Genomic DNA, 20,606 nt, shown 5'->3' with positions numbered 1-20,606 from the left:
AGTTTCTATTCCCAGGCCATAGACGATGGAATGTTGTCATTTTTGGATCAACCAAGTTTAACGTTCTTACCCCCAAATTATCCCTCCTTTAGGTTATGTAACAGTTTTAAACTGCTGCTGCAAAAGCAGTTCTAGGAAATAACCACACTAATGGTGAAATTTCCATATGTACACACCATCTGAAAACAGTTCTTTTCTCCCAGCAGGCCTGCTTATAGCCAGTTGGCATTTTAGCTGTTTTTTCTAACAGCATCTTTGTGTAAAACTTTTCAGAAGTGTCATATTTTCTGTTCATTAGCCAAAAAAAAAAAAAAAAAAAGTGGTTTGCACAGCTTGATAAAGAAGAAATATTCATTGAATTTAGTTATTTTAGATAGTTTAGGAAGGGATTGAAACAGTATAATCTAAACCACGTAGTGAATGGATGCTGGGCACCCATTCACAAATGTACAATTGAAACATATTTTTGTCCATTTTCATAAATTGTTTGCAACTCTTTAAACATAAATATTTCAGACATTATTTCAAATATAGTCAGACAGTAATAAATCAGTGTGAAAATGAAAAGTGTCTTCTTCCTGTTTCTAAAATGGGGAAAATCACCTGGACTGATTTTCCTGTTAGTGTACAGGGAAATTCACATTCATAACTCATAGTTGTGATATTCCTCTTCATATAATCAGAGAAATAAGTCAATAAATTTTTACATTGATTATAGCTTGCAGTTAGATATAGAGGGAGAGGAAGAAAAAAAAATACACAAAGGATGTGCTACAGTAATAACTCACATCAGAATTTCACATGATGGATAGGACCTAAACTCTAAGATCTCCAATATATACTAGATTGAGCTGTTCTTTGTAGGACAGACGACTTTCTAAAATTGCTTTAGGTCAAGTACTGTAGTATGTCACCATATTTATAGAGGTAGTTGTAGGAACTGTTAATGAAAGGATACTCTTTTCTCTCCTTCCCAGTAATTCTCACTGGAGGTATCATGAACTGGGACCATATGTCAGACCGATAGTGTTCCCAATTTAATCAGAGTTGTATAGGATTTCCTTTAATGAAAGACGATATAAGGATCTTCCTGATCTTGTCAGCCAACTCTGCAAAAATTCTACCATCCACTTCTGAGTAGGTTCAATGACTAGCTTTTTTGATAAGTTAATATGGAGCATCATAAAATCTCTTTATCCCATTTCATAAGCTAATCTTGTTTGATTAGAAATTATTAACCCTGCCTGGCTGTAATAACTATTTGAGAGTGGTTTAATGATCAGCGCTGTTAAAGAGTAGTGACAGATCATAAACATTCAAGATGGAAGAGTGCTCATAAGTCATAGGTTGACCCTCAGCACATGAAATACATGGTAGGAGATAATAGTATCAAAGACTCTGAAAAGGCAAAGCCCAGGAAAATAATATGGATCTTTAGGCAGGCACTGACATACTCACTAGTGGAAGGTAAAGGTATCATGTTCAAGGTGGAGAGCCTGTAAATGACACTTCTGAGATTATAGAACCCAGCATACAAGAAAATCTCTGCCTTAGCTTGAGAAGATCTGATCTGCTCAGAAGATGCCTTAAAAAGCAGGTGAAAGGCATACAAGTTGATACCTTTCTGCTTGAATGTGAAACTCCACAGTGTAGAAAAAAAATCTCTACAACTAATGAAGAAGATGTTATGTGTGATGTTAAACCTCTGAAGTTAGGAGGTTCCAATCAAGATAAAAGATTTGGCTCCTGGTATGAGGATGGCTGTCATCCACATACTGCTCCATCCTCCGATGAGAATTCCACAAACCAAAAAGAACAGATGAACTTTTAATTTCTTCTTCCTTTTTTCATACAACAGTTGCACCTGTTTTATGGCTGGTGACATTTTTAAGAGGATTTTTAGAAATTCTAACTATCCATTCTGATTAATTTTTTTTCCCCTGTTTTTCAATGGAAAGTAGAAATCACATGCTACTAACCTTGGGGAGGAATAGGTTGGATCAGTATTTCAAAATTGTACCAGGACTGGGTTTGCTGGGAAAAAGAAGGAAAGTGGGAAGGATTATTCCTTTTTTTTTTTTTTTTTTTTTTTTTATGCTGCAGAAGTGAAACCTATCTTCACAGAAAATATTTAAAAATACAGTGGTTTTTGTCATGAAAAAAATGAGTAGTTTATTTCCACTGTCACATGGTAGCTCCTGATTTATTATGTAAATCATCATGGGTTGAATATGGGTTTAATTACTTATTTTTTCTCCACCTGCAGATCTTTTCTCCTGCAGTCTTCTGGGGCCTCCTGGCATTAGAAAGGTTTCAAAGAGACAGCTACTTCTTAGCCATTTATCTGTTTCCGTTAGCATTAAAACATTAAGGAAGACAGAGGATTCAAGAAGCTGCAACTGAATTTATTTTATCTTAATGATGCAGCCTGAAGCTTCAGCCCCATAGAGCTTGTACCCCTGAGGCTGATGCTAAACACTATGCAGAAGCCTATTGTTTGCTGAATGTATCCATCATAAGATTATTGTGCTTGGCCAAGTTGCTTCACTTTCTCTTTGTTTAATGTATAAATTGAGGAACCCTCTGCTCCACTCATTGTCTTTGCAGTCAGCAGAAAGGCATTTTATGTTTAGTTAAGCATAGATTCATGTAATTGCAGGATTATCTCTGGAGGGGGATATTGCTCAGACGGATGAGTGACAGTTTGGAGTAGAAGCATTTGTTACTAGACATGTTTCCATTGCTGATATTTATTTATTTATTTATTGTTAGTAATGTAGTCATTACTCACTTTTTCATTCATATTCTATAGCCCACTGGAAAATCATAGAATCATTGAATCATTCAGGTTGGAAAAGACCTCTAAGATCACCTAGTCATGAATGCCATTAAAGGAGAGGTCTGAGCCCCTGAACTCCATTACTTCATACAATTTACCCTTAGGTCATACTGTGCTTGGAAAAAATAAAAATAAAAAATTTACAATGCCTTACCTATTTGACCCAAAACAGAGCAAAGACAAATTTCTTTTTCCTACCTGTTGTTCTCTATATGGCTCCTTATTGATCTGAATTCTCAGTGTTGGTCCACTTCTTTCAAGTCCCTTCATCAGATACTATATTTCAAAATAAATAAATAAAATTATTTCCCTGATAACCTACCAAAATTGTAAATACGCCATAAAAGCGGAGAAACTGTTGAAGTTATGTCACACTGCTGCACTGCTGGGTTTGGGATCTTTGGATTGAACTGAATCCATTACAATAGAGTACATATCGTTATATCTGTACTATGCAATAAATCAGTAGGGTTATGAGGCTACTGAGAGCATGGGCATGCAGTGAGGCAGCCTGCCTGAGCTAAGGTACTTGGGTTCTCTTAACGAACTTTTCATGCTAAGTGTAATGTAATAAATATATTTGTTCCTGAAGCTCAAGTTAACATGGGAATACTAGCTTAGGTATTTGTATATCTGCTTTTTACAAGCTATGATGTAAGAAGTAAGCTGGATCCTGGCAGAGAAATTCCTTACTTTCTTTCCACTTATCCTTTTATTCTCTTATCCTCTGACTCACTCACTCACCAAAACCCCTTTCTATAGTACCACATCAGCTTCTAGCCAGTGAGATAAATACTGGCACACACTTCAAAGTGGGATAAGAAACTATTTGATAGGGTACATATTGCATTTATTTTCCCATTTCCCTAATGTGCAAAATTATTTGGTGAATGGAGTTGAGCTTAGCCTGAATTTCATTGTCTGAAACAACTGTATTCCCATTTCCAGCAGAAGCAGGTCTCAGGCAGGGAAAAGCAGCTGCTCTGTGGATTTTTCTGGAAGTATATAGGGACTGGAGGTAAGGAAGGGAAGGCTAGTAAAAGCTGCAGCTTAGAAGCTACTGAAGCTAGGAAGAACCAGACAAGATAATGTAGTGGTGCAGGGAGCTGCTCTTGAAGACAGAGACTGGACTATTACATTTGTCCAACCAAGCATGGATACAGTAGAAATAGCACAGTCCCCCAAAAGATACCTATCCACAGCCTTTACTTTATCCTGCTTTGATTGGCTCCCCAAATCCCCAAGTCTTTGGTAAGCATTTGGCAAATATGTGGTGGTGGAGGACCCCAGAGGCATGCCAATACAAGCAGAGATGGGTTCACTTGAAACCCATAGCTGTTGAAAATGGAACTTGCAATGAGTTGTTGTATTGTCGCAGGTGAAGCTGGAGTTCTATGACAACATGTAGTTGATCAGCCATGAAGTCAAACCTATTTTTTATTTGTTTTGTTTGTTTGTTTTGCTTTTAATGGTAAATAAGCCTTATAAAGAGGATGAAGATACCTGATTCTCTCAGACTCTCCTGCTGCATCCTATTCTCCACCACCCTCACCTTCTTCTTGTGATGTCCAGTGGTCTCACTCCTCAATGAAAATGTCTTCCTTGTGCTGGGGATTCCCAAACTGAGCAGAGGACTCCAGACACAGGCTCATAAGTGCCAAAGAGATGGTAAGCATCACAGAAAATTCTGTCTTAAAATTATATGGGAACAAGACAAGAAAGAGTTTCATTTGGTAACATTCATTATTCCTTCTGTCTGAACCACTTTCCCAGCAGATTAATGTCATCAAGAACATTAACACATTTTAAAATGTTATGGCCAATACTGTTCAGATCTTGTTTAACAAATAAATGTGAAACAGCAGCTTTTAATGACAATCCATCACCCAAAGTATGCAGTGAAGAGCAGCGTTAACTCAAGCAAATCTGCTAAAGCAAACAAATACTCCAGCACAAACTATGTGCAACATGGAAAGAAAGCATTGCCTGAAAGTGAAATTGCATCCCAGGCTCTGTTAATTGTGGGACTAAATGATGTTAAATCAGTCTCACAGGTGATATGCAGAGTCTCTGAGCAGACTTCAGATGTAAAATTGTCACAGAAAGCTCAGAAAATACTTGAGCATGTCTCCCTAGTAGCTCCGATTATGTGTGTTCAGGCTAGTGCGATTCTCCAGCATGAACGAGTAACACCAGTAATTCCTGACAAATGGAAAATGTCTTTTGTCAGGACCTATATGGAATGCTGTCATTGTTTCTGCAGTCCCCATGTGTATACCAGTTGGTGTGGATTAATGTGGAGCTATCTTCAAGGATTGACACACCTTTTGTCTTCTGCTTTGGGATGATGATCACAAGTCTTAGGTGATTCTTCATATATTCACAACCCAGTCAAATGAAGCAGTGGCAGGAACCTTAATTTAATCACTCATGCAAAACCACGTATACCAACGTAACATAAAAAATTATTTTTTTGAGAAAGGAACAGATGTGTTTAGTAAGGGCAGGTAGGAAAGTGCAGGATGCAGTTGGGCTCTTCCACAGTTACAATGATAATACTTTGCATTTCTGTCTGGAGATCCTTTAAATCCTAAAAATCCTTTAAAACTATTGATAAATGATTTTTCAAATGGGTAAGGCAAAAGCATTGTTATTATCATTTTACAGTCAGAAGTATTAAAGCACAAAGACATTAAATGTCAGCTAAAGTTTAGAGACAAGCTGAAGACAGATGATAAATGCCCCTACTCCAGGATCAGAATTTTTGTGTCAGCATAATCTTAATTTATCAATGCTTTTATGTACAAAATGATATCATAGTTTCTTTTGATCACAAAACCTGCTAAATGAAATGCTTACGGATAAATAGTGAAATTTTTTCATTGACTTTTCAGGCAAGGTTTTTAAAACTTTTTTTTTTTTTTTTTTTTTTTTTTTTTTCCTTAGACCTGCTCAAATTATTTCTCTTTATTCAGTATGTGAAATGCCTGTGAATTATTCAGTGGAATTTTTGTGCTTAATTAACCATTCTTGGGTTTCTAGAATTCAGCTAATGCTTTCAAAGTGAAATGCCTGAAATTGTACATGAAGCCCAATTGAAGCAGATAATTTAGCTATTAGTTTTGAAAACATTGGCTTTAGGGACTGTATACACAAGTTTTCCCATTTTGAATTTATAGACATCCTTCCAACTCAGGTTCTCTTTGGTTATCAGGGACTAAGAGTAAGAGTGCTGACAGAAAATATCTTTTGACTTTCCACTATTATATTTTACTTTTGGATACTGTGGAAACTCCAAATGCTTTGAAAGCATTACAGTGAAAACAATCATAAAGGTACACATGGGACAAATTGCATACTAGTTTTTGCTGGAAAACATCTGAAAACATCTGGATAATAAGTCATTCATTTATGAATTCAATCAATGGATGTATTGATGCTCACTTGTAATGTTTTTCATTTTTATTTTTCTTCCCTGGTTTGACACCAATGAGATAACGTAGGGGTATATAATGCTATATAATGATATAACATAGGTTCCCTCTACCACTGATGTAAAGGGGTAGAGACCTCTAAAGGTAAGCCATATAAACTGCTTTGAGATGAGACTGATCTCCCTATCAGTAGATGCCCATCCATCTCCAGTAGCATGATAAATGGTTAGCAGGATAATTACCTGAATCCACAATCTAGTTTTTGGGTTGATTTTTATCAAAACTGAAACTTTAATAAATAATTAAATAAATAGATAAACAACTGCTTGCATATACTTCCCATAAGTGCCTGTACCCACATGTTATACCAGACATTCTGTATCAGAACTGTGGAATTGCTTAGGAGAGTTCTTGGTGTTCACTTTGTCACTAAAGTCTGTAGTACCACCACCCCTTGATAAAAGTTAAAGTAACATTTTGGTAGCCAGAGGTAGCTGAGTCCCAGGTATTCCTGCCTTTGCTGCTGAACACTAGCAACAAAGTATATGTAGATGCACAGCATTAGTGCTCAACACATTTCAAAGACATCATCACTCCCAGCCTGCTCTTGACTTTCTATGCCAGTTTTCCACAAAATATTGAGTCATCTTAAGGGCACTGTACTTGCTTTTCAAGTTGCTAAGTGGCTTCTGAGGCTCAAGTGACTGGAAATATCCTCTACACTCCAGAATGATTACAGTGATTAGAAATTTTCCTCTGTAAATTGATCTTCCTCCATAAGAAAGCATAGATATTTGTGCAGGGTACTGAGCTCTGACAAATGAAAGGAGAAAACAAACAAACAAACAAAAAAAGCATAATAAAGGAGAAAAATAAAAAAGCTTAATAATTTGAATTCAGTGAATTCAGTGAATTCAGTGAATTGAGCATGTGAATTCAGATGTTTTGCTACTTTCACTTTCAAGTGAATGTACTGAATGCAATAATTTCTGGATGCAGTCATAATAAGTCATAATATACACTTCGATACTGTTCAATGAAAAACAGCAGTCTATTTTAGCATTTAAAGTACCATCTTAATTCTGCGGTGGTGGTAATTAAAATTATTACTGTTACATACTGCCAGGAGACAATGGCTTTCATTGTAAAATCAAAATCTCACTTCCAGAGGATTCACATCAGTAGGTTTGCCAATAGTCCATTGATTTCTCAATGAGTTTTACACATGGGAAGTAGATACAGCCATGGAGAATGGCAATGTTGATATTTGTCTTGCCACTGTAGAATATCCCTTGGGAAATCCCAGTCTGAGGCCAATGGAGTGTATCTAGGTTCCCAGATATGTTATTTATTCTGCCTCATATGCTCAGGCTCGAATGGACACAGAGCAGCTATGGAAGTAGTTTTCACTTGCCCAGGACTATAATGGATAAACTAGAATGAGTTGTGCTGGTCCCTACTTATTGCAACAAGGTTCAAAGGACAAGCCCTTATGACCATGCTGCAATCACAGTTCTAACTTGTGTGAATTACACTGCATTGCAGGTCACAGCACAATTTTAATTAAATTGTGATAAAATCAATTTGCAGTTCTTGTACTGCTTAAGTCAGGAATAGAACGCTACTGAGCTGGGCGCCCAGTCGGAGAGAGTTGTCAAGTAGAAAATTACAACTGCATTTTATGCATTCATCTTATTTTATATGCAGAAAAGGTTAACGGGCTGGAATCCTGGCTTTATAGGACAGGTAAGTTCAGCTGCCATTAGTGGGATTTTGTTCCTTTATGCCACCTTAGTCAAACAGATAAAAGGAGAATAAGTGTTTTTAGGAAATCAGCCCTGGCTACAGACTTTAACCTCAGCACTGGACCTCAGGCTTTTCTATCATAAAAAGTTCTATATCATTTGTGATGACATATTTTTGTATCAGTCTCCAGAGAAGGACTACTTAGCAGTTGCAATATGATGTCCAAGGCTCTCCAGACATCTGGGACATAGCTGAGGCAGACAGCAATAACAAACAAGTTCTTTCTGCTTTCTAAAGCAGAGGACAGGCACTTGGAAGATCTGGGTCTAACACCAGCTGAGTGGTCTGGGACTTTTGAAGTCCTGGTCTTGGTCTAATCTGACTTCAGTAGAGGGATAACTGAGTGTCATGGTGCAAAAGGAATTGGTTTTGTCAGCTTCCATGGTAGAGAGCATTTGTGTTGTCATTTCCTGATAAGTGACTATCCTAGGGAGCATCCTTGCTAACTAGTCTGTGATGCTCCATACTAGGAGGTGGACAGTGAGTTTCTACATGTGACCTACCCCTTCTATCTCTGTGATTTATTTATTTATTTAATCATTAGCATGTTGCTTGGTTTGCTCCCTCTGGTCCTCACTCAGACAGAGCATCATCTTTCTTTCCAGAAAAACCCTAGTTTACACGTGCTTCGTGAATCCAGATTCGTGGTGCCTCATCTTGTTCACTGAATGTTGATGAATAACTTGGCAGTGCCTCTGACCCAGGTGTGCCCTAAGTAACAGATACAGATCAATGCATATACATTAGAGATGTAGTTTCTGAGCCTAAGATTTTTCCGTGACAGCTAAAAGGTCTCTGGACATGCTTATTGCACCCTCTTGTGTTTGTTCACTATAAATGCATGATTTATTTAACTTCACATTTGCTCTGTATTTTGATGATGTCCCAGTTGATATCTAACACCAATCTTCCTCGTGGGCCTCAGTGGTAGAGCAAGAAGGACTGGAGAAGAGAATAAGACATTTGTGTAGAAGGGAGTTCTCAGTAATTTTGTAGCAAGTAGGGATTTAATCAATCAGTGGATCTAATTAGCATTATTTTTTCATTTCAGTAGCACCCATTAAGATTACAGTGGCTCATATAATTGATTCAAGTCACAGAAAAATATGTACAACTTAGAAGGGTAATTTCAATACCCTATGGAGTGCAATACAAGCATTTTTTTAACATCATTATGTGACTTATGCATGAGGGATTAAATTCACTGTTGCTTTGCCTGGCACTTAGCTGAAAGATTTTCCAAGCTATGAAGGATGTCATGTGGCTTTCCGGTCCTCCTCACATTTTCTGCTGGCCTGTGGTGGGCAGGTTGCCCAAGTCCCTTTCTTCCCTTGCTTTGCATTTTTTCCTGGGCAAGGAAGAGATCCTTCAAATAATTATTGATTCTGATACTGTCAGCACAAATTCTTCTTATTGATTTTTCCTTCTAGCTTCAAGTTCTTTCTTGCAGGTTAGGGCTTTCTAGGGCCATTGAACACACTGACAACTTTGAAAGACCAAAGCCAGATATAACCTTTCTTCTCTTTCATATTAAATTAAATGTTAAACTTACTTTTATAAGACTTTAAAAATGATACTAGATTTTTTTCCTGCTTTGCTTGCATTGAAAGCAAAGTATATAAATTCCTTATATACTGTCCAGGAACAACTTTGTAGGAAGGTGACCAGTCTCCATGTTTGCTTTGTTATGGATATATATTACAGACTGAAATTATAGTAGGAAAGAAGGATTAAAAATGCTTTGCACATACTTTTAAGGCAGATTGTTAAAATCCACAGTTTAACTACATTGTTATAATGGTGATGTTTCACATTGATTTAAGCTTCTGGATTCCCATTATAAAACAGTAATATTAGGACTCCATTAGAACTGGCCTCATTTTGAAATTTTCCAGTGGGGAAAGCAGGTAAAAATATTAGGAAAATGTCAGCAAAAAAAGTGTCTGTTCTGCTTGCTCAGCTATGATGATGCACAACTGTTTTTCAGCCCTGTGCTTTTGCTCAAAATACTCTGAGGATGTCAGGACCAAGGTATGCATCTGAGGGAAACTGGAGATTCAGCAGGGAAGAGGCTTACATATTTTGCTTGTAAAGAACTAGAAAAACTGCTGGCAGTGTCATGATCAGAAAGAAAATATCAGGTTAGAAATATTGTTTTGGACAGTATTATTAAAGACGGTCAATTGAACAGGATGTATTTTTTTATTTCAGCTGGATAAGAACCCTGTGCAAAGCCATGAGTTATGTACATATAGATATACATGTAAAGTAAAAAGTAATGTGGTTAAATTCAGATAGAAAAGAAATCATGTGGCATAGTTGTTGCCACTGTTGCTGTGGTAACCAAGCATGACAATGTGTCAGACAAGTTAATTTTAGACAAAATAAACTGTTTCTTAACAGTGTTGGAAAAACAGATTGATTTTGTCTTAAAACTAACTCATTTGCTCTTTGGAAATACTCGGATCAAATAAATATACATTCACCTCACAGTAACTCAGAAATAGGGCTTTTCAAATACTTTGGGACCATTTCTATTAGCCATACCTCACTTGTTAATGTATTTTTCTATACCTTCCCAAAGTGATGTGAGGGCCAGATGAGAAGTGATTTCATTTTATTATTTTTTTTGCTGTATTTCTTCTGGGTTGCTTGGCCTTCATCCTCAGCATCCTCTCAAAGAACTTCAGAACTCTCCCTTCATTTTTCAAAACATTCCTTTATCTTTGAAATGCTGATTTAACTATATACTGTGTTTTCTCCTTAATGTCTTCACCTTTGCTACTGTTTTAATGTCCTCCAGGCTGCTTCCATCAGACTACCATTAATTTTCAATGAAAAAGTAGCACACGTAATGCAGGGTAACTCTATTTGGAATCTGAGTAGGAAGAATTGAAATGAATTAATCAGTGGGCTAGAAGATGGCAGTTGTTAAGGCACCAGTGGTCATGACCTGATTATAAGCAGAATAAATAGAGGGCAGTCCTATGCAGTAATAATTTGCTTCAGTTTTAGAAAAGTGTCATTTCCCAACGTTGAGGAAAATTATCAGTCAAACATGGTGGGAATTTCTATCCTATTTTTATAGGGATAGAAAAAATCATCAGATTTTCTTTTAAAAATAAATTCAAATAAATTATTTATTAGAGAGAGATATACCATTTATGAATAATACCACAGAATATCAAGAAATGCTCCCTATGAAGTGTTGACCTGAAAATTAACAAGAAGTCATAACACATTTTTGGTGATGACTACTCTGTTTGTGTTTTAGTCAAGGAATAAATCTCCAGATGTACCAAGAACACCACTTTCAAGGTCAACAAGTTCAGATAACTTCTAGAAGACTTGGATAGATTTGGCAGAGAAGACATTTCATGTATTGCTATGAATGTTAATAAATCTTTTAATTCCAATGAAATTCCAAAATATGGAAAGACTATATGTGACATAATATTATATAAGGCACAGAAGAAGCTGGAGACCTAACATCTGTCTATCCCAAGCAAAATAATAGAAAAGCTTATATGAGTTCTCTGGGTAAAGACTGTGAATATAATTAATGCCAATCAAATCTGTCTCTGGAAAATGGGCCTTGTCAAACAAATCTGATTTAATTCTTTTAGGAGATTACTGTTTTGGTTAGAAAACATACTGATAAATGCAGCAGACTTTGTTAAAGCACTCACTTTCATATTGCACAACTTTCTGACTAAAAATACAACACTACAGAATATCAATATGGACTGCAAGGTAACATGGTTTGCCTGTGAAGGAGTCAAATCTTTGTGAAATAGATATAGAATCACTCATGACCAACACAAATTATCCTGTTGATTTACAGAGAATATGAAGGTGAACCTTAATGTCTTATAAGCTGAAAAATAATTCCAAGAAGTTATGACTAAGTGCCATTTTGAACTGTGCTCTCAAGATGTTTAATAGTGCCCCAGAGATGCTCACGGCTCCCAAGGGATGCTGAAATGAGACTGAATATCTCATAAGCAACACTCTGAGTCTTGCAGGATCAAGGCTGTATTTCTCACCAGGAGAAAAAGATAGCCCTACTACTGAAGCCTACATTTTCTCTCACTTAATTTCTTCCAATTACTCTTAATTGTGCCCCCAGGAATATGCCTCTGTGAATAATTGATTTGGGGGGGTGGTTGTTGCCAAACTGGGGGGAGGGAAATTATTCAAGGTTGATGAGAAAAGAAGATTATTTAATTTTTCTCACCATAACAAAAGTCCCTCTCTCCAGCATTTTTTTTGGGGGGGGCGGTAAGTAAAATAGTGCTTTTAATTTAAAACAAGATGCTTTGGTTCATTTACTTTTTCTCATTGTAATAAACAATGAAGTGTAACTATATGCAACCATGAAGCATCATATGAAGTGTGAAACAGTCAAAACAAGGCATTCAAAACCACTGAAAAAAAAATGTTTCAAATATATACCTATAACATTTTGGAGCAGGGGGTCTGATATATATCAAATTCAACATAAATTTTTGAGAATCTTCATTTCCACTTTCAACAGGCATTTTATAGTAACTGAACGTTTTTCCCCTTCTCCCTCCCAGCTCACCCAGTTTTGTTATAATTTTACTTAACCCTAGTTTTTTTATTGGTTTGCTATTCAGCCTACAGATGCAGGTAAATTCATGCTCCTCTCCCAAGTTCTCCTTTAGCCAAACTCTACCTAATTAGCTCTTCTGATCTTTCAAAAGGCAGCCCCCTCTTCACACTAATCATTCTCTTTCTTGAATTTTGCTTCAATTTATCAACGTGTGCCTGGGCTGGAGCTGCTAAGAAGTGAGCAGTGTGTTAACATGCCAGTCACAATGGCTACCTTTCATAGATGGATAGCTGGATTTTGCTATTTTTCTTGCAATTACCATTTTTGGCTCAGATTTCTTTGTTTTACCAATCTCCTTGAAACACATTTCAAGCTGGCAAAGGTCTGTTTAGCCCTTCTTTCTTCTAGAAAAATTGGAGGTAGCTCATTTGTAGGCATGTATGGGAAAAACATAAATCCTGGTTGCTCCAACATCTTTTAATAGTTCACAGTTTCTGAATATTTTACACTACTGTGTTCACTAAAATACCTGTTCTCTCCCAAATCAAATATTCATCAATTTTTCCTAAGGCAAAAATTTAATACACATACTCAGTGCTTCCAAACATTACTTATGAACATCTGCGTGTGTAGATGCCTGAGGCTGTAATAAAGCCAAACCTGTCTGTATGAAATATTGCAAGTAAAGACACTGGAGGGTCACCAAATCTGGAAAAAAGAGAGAGAAGAGAGAAAGAAAAAAACTACCAAACTTTTCCAGCACATTCAAATGTCAGCTGTGCTCTAATATTCTCCTTTATGCAGCAAAGGGAAAGCAAATTGATTTGGTAAACAGTGAGGGATAGCTATGGATTACATGCTGGGGAGATATTCAAGCACAGGAAGAGTTATGAGAACCAGTGCATGTTTTCATAATTCATCTGAGCAGAGCAATATTTGCTGTCCCTCAAGGTGATCCAGCACACAGTCCTGCTGCCTGTATTTAGTCCTTTCAAAAGCATGTTGAGGCTGATGGTGCCAGTGTTTTTCTGTTTCTAAACCTGCCGGTATTTTTCTGTTTTTGAGTTTTTCACTAAGAAATGTAACCCATGTTCATGTTTGTTCAGCACACGTGTTTCATTGATTTAGGTTATATGAACATACCTTAACCGTGTCCTTAAAACCACATTAGTTGTCAGTTGAATATCCATTTAAATCTGCATTTTATTCATAAATGCAAATTTAAAAACATTCTTAATTGTGTGTCATGCATCAGTGTGATTACAACTCCATCTCCTCTGTTTTGACATAATGTGGATTTAATATTTTCCAAAACCACCAGCCTAGATAATGTATAATGACTTATTGCTTATACAGAGGCAAATGTTTCCCATCGTGTGCAAATTTGGTCAATACCTACTGAGAAAGAAGACATCCTGCAATTAACAGGAATAAACTAATAATAGCCACTGCTGTGGCTCTGTGTAAAAGCAGCACAATGTTTACTTTCTAACAGGAATCAAAAAATATTAATTTGTTGAGGAACAAAAACACAATAAAAAACATATGCTCTGCATTGTCTGCTTTTTTGTTGTTTATTAGATAATATTAACCAATAATAAAATATAAAAATCAATTAAGAGTAAGAATAGGAGGTCAAGATTTGTGTGATGTTATGTTTCTGGTCTTCATTTTGACATCCCTCTCTGTCATTTCACCTCTCCCATTCCCTCCAAGTTTTATTTTTCTCCCCCGATCCTTGAATTATTATGATGTCTGCCGTGATTATATATTTAATAATTTTCCATGGCTGATCTTCACCTCCTTTCCTCAGAGTTGGCCTAATTATAGGTGGGCAGTGGGCGTGAAAAGCCAAAGCTGCAAACTTCCACCCCGCATACCTGTTGCATGCTCAGAATGAAATACCCCAAACTGATGGCTATGGGTTCTAGTGTGATAGCCACAAGTGTTGCAGTGACCATTTACCACTCAGCCTTGAGTGTCTTTGCTATTTCTTCACCTATGAATTGGGTGTGTAATTACAAATTTAATGACTTTTAAATTTGTCATCAGTAGGATAGGTTGTTCAGCAGAACAACCTATAAGAATAATAGTTATAAACAACAACAATAATAAAAGAACTGGCTTGTTTGTATTTTGCAAAATGTGGATCTGCTTACTGAATTAAAAGTGGCTTCACTGCATGCAGACCTTCTTGATGGCATGGAACTGAAAAGGAAATGTTTTACCTTTGGCAAACATCTAGTGGAGTTATTCTACTTGTAAATCAATTGATGGTCTTCACTACCATTGACTTTTGTGCTTAAATAATCTGTTTTGTTTTTACTTTGTTTCCTCTTTTTGGTAAAAGAGTTTTCTGAAGCTGAGTCTTTAATGGTAGCTGTGTAAAGCAGGTCTGCCTCATCAGAATTACACTGTTCCCTGCTTCATAACCATTTAGGACTGCATGTAATAAGATGGAGGACAGTTATTCATCTGTCTCCCCACTGAACAAAGCAATCAGCCTTAGAACATGCTACTGCACAATGCCTTGCCGATGATTGAATTGTTGCAACACCACTCCAATCACGACCTTGCTCTTTGTCAAATTTTTTACCTTTAATTGCAAATTGGTCCTTGACCTGGATACATCCTTTTTCACTGGAACACTTTTGTGTCATTTCTTTTTTGTCTGTGTAGACACAATGATTGACACCTTTCTGATTCAAAAGGCACTCAGTGAAAAGCAAGAAATACTGAATCAGCAGTTCCAAATTCACATGTAATCATCTTCCTTGCTCCATGATAGTCAGCCTTTGATCTTTATTCTTCAAAATATGTACTCAGTCTCCTCGTAACAGTGACTTTTCCTTGGAAGCTGCTGATGTTGTGTTCAAACTTACCATTTCCTTTGGCATTCACTCTATACCATCCCCTTGCTGCCTATCAACAGCAGCAGAAGTGGAAGATTTGGGTCTCACTCATTCCCCAGCTGATATCATGAGTTATATTGAGCAAGGTGGAACTTCTGGGACCATGCCAAGCAAGGTCACAAGGGCAGCTGTGCCAAAAAAAAGGCTTCAAGGACCTTCTTGACTATAGGTGACTGGAGGAAACTGGATAGATGATAAATAGTTACAAGATGGAGAGGGAATCATCCATCATATTGTTTTGTTGTTGTTGTTTTGTTTGTTGTTTATTATTATTATTATTATTATTATTATTATTGTTTGTTTGTTTATTTGTTTTTAGATAATATAGCAGTAACTTGGTGGTAATACTGAGCTACCCCTATATTCTGCAAAGCTCTCCATCCCACACTGAAAGGCTCCAATTTGAAGAGAACAATCCTGTTAGGAGTGTTCCAGATATTAATTATTGCTAATTAAAAATATATAGATTATTGCTCAAAGTTCAGCTTCAAGGTGCAAGGTATGGCTAAGTCACATCTTCTTCACATTTACAAACACTTCAGCATCAGCGAAATCCAAGATATATGCTCAGCACTTTCTTAACTCTGATGATTTACATCAGCATCAAAAATGTATCTGATTCCTTTAGTTACACTTTTTAGCAGATTTTTCTCTTGTAGGTCCTTTCCAAACCCTTTTTAGTTTGTTTTTATGTTTCACAAATAGCAGACATCTGAATTTGACAAACTATTTCAAGACTATGCTCCAGAGAGATGCAGAAGAATTGTGCAAAATGATAGTCTTATTTTCCCAACAGCTCTGCTATGTAATATTTCAGTTTGTGTGTGTGTGTAGGGAGAGATGCAGAGGGGGAAAGGTAGAGTTAACTTTGTCCTCAGAGAAGTTACTCAAGCCAGATACCCTGGCATATGATTTTGACTTCTGTAGGATAGTGGAAATGTTCCTCTTCTTACTCTCTCTAATAAATACTCTATTTGAAAATTTATACTAGGTATCTTGTCTTTTGCTGTTATGAAGCTATGGAGATTTGAAAATAATTAATCATGCCAAAAAGTCTTGCTGCTAAGGAGTGAGGAATCTGCAATTCTGCAGGCAGTTAGAAAATAGAGAGAGATTTTTCTGGCATTCTTAATTGACTATCATTTGTCAAGAATTTACACACAGCAAACTTATGTTAAGGATACCCTCGTAGGGCAGATTGCCAAATCAGAGTAAAACATAAGTTACAACACCCACCAAATAAAGTATCTGTAACTATTCCCCCAGCCCACTTCCCCTTACGTAGGTTTATAGTGTCTGAATTTGTAAAGAAATGAGGCTGGGAAACATGTGAACTTGTAAATGTCTACCAGACTAAGCAGAATTTAAAAAACCTATAAAGCAAAGTATCAAAAAATAGAGGAGAGACCTATAGAAAAGCTCCAGGTAGTCTAAAAAAAAAGTTGACTCCATAACCATGAAATCATCTGTTGCACAGATGAAATTGTTTAGCCTTGGTCAGGAGCAGAACACTAAAATTTATCCTGGGAACAGTCATCTCATCATGAAAAGGTCTGTGCAGGTTTTTGCGAATGATGGGATGAATTTAAGGAATAAGAAATTAAGAAGAAAGATGTTCCAATACAGTGAGAACTGTTAAACTGTAGAATAGCCTCATAAGGAAACAGATAGAAATCCCATTGCTCAACATATTTAAAATTAGACAGAGTACAGCAGGTGTTATGTATCCCTCTCCGTCTGCAATAAAAAAATAATACAAAGAAATCACCCAGGCACAGCTGGGGATATAAATAACAGTGTTTAGTTCACATACGGCTTAGAAGGCTACTGCTATATTCCTATCATGTATCGCAGTATGGAGGGTAAGATATTTTGCAGGGACAAATCTTGGAGGGAGATGGATTCCACACCTTGGTAAGCGTGATCTTGTCAGAAAGCATTGATCACACACCTTGGTAGAGTAGATGTATATTTATTTCACACTTGCACTTTGTTCCAGAGGATCTTGGAACTGTCTTGGCCCTGTGGCCTTTTATTTACATGGTCTTTTACTTACCTCCCCACCCTCTAAACCTTTATAAATGATAAAAACTAAAATATTTCTTCTTCTCATCCCATATTCCTTGATTTCTATATGTCCCAAAAGAGCATGAAATGTCAAAACTAGGTATGTTTTTTCCCTAAATTGTCAGGATATTTACCTGCAACTGACCCAGGAAGGGAACCAGCTGGATATATATTATCTAGTTTCCATAGTCCAGATCTACAGACATTCAGGAAAATATCAGAATACAAAATTAGCTGAATGGGTGATGTTTACAGTGATGGTGTCTATGGGAAAACAGGAAGCATGGACACAATATGTCAGGTTCTGACAGAGTAAAATCATTTTGACAGACAGTGTCTGCCTCAGCAACCTGTTTAGATTTCACAGGAAAGTTAGCCATAATGTGGTGATGATGATTTTCTTTAGCAAGGATTAGCCCAACTAGCTTCTGCTCTGCAATTGGGTTAGACACCTTTATAATTGCTCTTTCTGTGAAAATAAGAAAGGAGAGTAACCGAAAGTTGACTGGATGTGTGAAAATAACACCTCTTGCTGTTGTTCAGCTTATAGTGAGGCTGTGCCAGGTTTGTCCAAAAAACCACCCCAGCTTTGTTATGTTTTCTGTCGCTCTGTTTAGTCCCCGGCATGTTGCATAAGTGAAGATGATGCCATGTGGCTTAAAAAGAGGAGATGGAACAAAAAGTGGGCTTCTAAACTGAGCACTGATTTCTTCTGTTTCATCAAAACTGACTGAATTAAACAATAAAAAATAAAACAAAATAAAATAAAGCATAAAATAAAATAAAATAACATAGCATAACAAAATAAAATAAAATAAAAATAAATAAGGATATGCTTTCACTTAAACATAACTAGTGTAGGATTGCTGTCAAGGTAGACAAAGCTGTGTAGGTAGTAGTAACATACTTCACTTAGCTTCACACAGAAAAACAGTCTCTAACGTAATGATCTGGAAAGACTTTTGCAACTTTTCTGGATAATATACACTCAATTCCTATCTGTATAGTGGAAATGTTCAGCAATACGGATGGAGAGCTCTTTTGCCTGGCAGCATATTATGCTCTATTTGAACATAGGATGTTTGGGTTTGAATCTAGCTGATGAGACTAGCACTCCAATCTGCTCCATTTCCCCCAGGTGCTCTGATAAGAGGTATTTTGTAAATACCTAGTAGAAACAACCTGCTGTGCAGTGAAATACTGGACTAATGCACTGCCAGGCTCTGCAAGAAAGGATCTCTGTTCCTACTTTCAGGAGAAGAGTTATCAGTCCTAAATAGGAAGGGCTTCCCTACAAATAAACTGCCCTAGGGAATGGGGTAAATAAAGGTAAAATGCTGTGTTCTGCCTTTCCCTCCCTGCAGAGCACCCTTAATTGAATGGCTCCTGGCTCAGTACACTGCATTTTAAGAATGCCTTTCTGAAACATCTTGCTCTGTCAAGCATTACCTGCAGCAAAGCACATGGCCAGTTTGGGGCTTCAGTTGCTGCTCTGCCAGGCCAGGTGCTGGTCTCCTGTGATGCATCTTGTTTTGACATCCATGTTGTTTTACTACAACAGATGTTTACAGCAATGTAGAAGCAAATCTACTCTTTTTTTTTTTTTTTTTTTTTTTTTTCTTTTTCACCTCAATTGTTATCTACTTTGATCCCAAACAAAACAATTAATTTGTGTGCAATTGCTTTTTGGCTTTCACATGCACATTTTCCCTTTGTGATTTTTGCCTCAAAGTCATCTAGAGTGTTTAACAGATTCCTAATCTCATATAGTGTTGCTAACAAGGAAGCAAGATTTCTGGCAATCCTTATTGCCAATGCATTCAACTGTGGCCTATTTTACCTCACTACGCGGATGAAAGTTGTTTAACAAAACCTGTGGATGGCTCAAGCAAGACAAGTTTCAGCTACCTTAGATAAATGTCAAGGGGACTGAGCCAAGGTCCACCAAGTTGAGAGTGTATTTTTTTCATTGACTTCAATGAGCTTTAGATGGGGAAATAAGTCTATTTGCTACAGACCATAGTAAATTGTAAAAACCCTTCTGCAACCTACCACAGGGGAGGAACGGAGTCCCATAACATGTTAATGAGGATTGCAAGCACTTGAAAAGGTTGTTTTTATTGGACCCTGCTGCCTTCAGACTTTCTATAAGTTCTGTAAGACATTTCCTTTCATTTCTGTGTTTGGTTGCAACCTAGTGGTGATATTTGATGCCTTTTCCCCTCTTGCTACATGTGGTAAGCTCCTGTTTCAAAAAGAAATTCTACTTGCACTTTTTTATTATTTTATTTTTTTTAAGTCAAAGTCAAAGTAAATTGCTTCTGGTGGAAAGTGGTTCTTTAGGAAGAACCAAAATTTTACAAGGTCTGTACCACAGAAATGTATAAAACCAAATAAGAAAGTAAATTTAATTGGGGATTGCATGGTTTCAGGGTCTAGAATCAAACTCCTGTTCATCTACTGTTACAAACTGATACACATCAAATACACAGATATTGAGGGTGCTGGAATTTTTTATTCAAAACTTTTCAAAAAAATCTAATTTTCTGCTTGAGCTCTTAAGTGTCATTTCTACTGGGATTGAAGAGTGCGATTGCCAGTATCTGCTTCACGTCTAATTCCCATATTAATCTCCAAATTACTTGTCAGCATTCTTCTGACATTGCCTGAGGGCATCAGTCATTACACAAAATACCCATGGGAGTCCAGAACTGGTAGTTCTACTTGAGGAGACCAGGGAGCTATCTAACAGGCTTGCACTGTGGATGTGAGATCAAAATGCTGGAGCAAATAAAAGAACTTACAAATCAATCCACTGAACCTAAAATTGATTTGTTAAAGCACTTCTCCAGGTTCATTTTCTTTCTCTGTTAGAAGGGATTCAAACTTTCATCTCCTAAAAGAATACTTAAGCAAAACACTGTGCTATAAATGGAGAATTACTGCAGAGTAAGAAAGAACATGATCATAAC

General features: G+C 36.8%; 1 long non-coding RNA gene across 2 annotated transcripts in view; it reads left to right on the top strand.

Annotated features, from left to right (window-relative positions):
- LOC140002518 (uncharacterized) overlaps positions 1–20,606 on the top strand; it is a 124,356-nt gene that overhangs the window by 45,673 nt on the left and 58,077 nt on the right. For both annotated transcript variants that reach the window (XR_011809290.1, XR_011809289.1), the window contains exon 4: positions 4,320–4,507. This is a non-coding gene — a long non-coding RNA (uncharacterized lncRNA). The remainder of the gene's footprint in view (positions 1–4,319; positions 4,508–20,606) is intronic.

This window comes from Anas platyrhynchos, chromosome 4 (genome assembly GCF_047663525.1).
Source record: "Anas platyrhynchos isolate ZD024472 breed Pekin duck chromosome 4, IASCAAS_PekinDuck_T2T, whole genome shotgun sequence".
In the NCBI taxonomy this organism is placed as follows: domain Eukaryota; kingdom Metazoa; phylum Chordata; class Aves; order Anseriformes; family Anatidae; genus Anas; species Anas platyrhynchos.
This window is presented reverse-complemented; position numbering and strand designations above follow the sequence as displayed.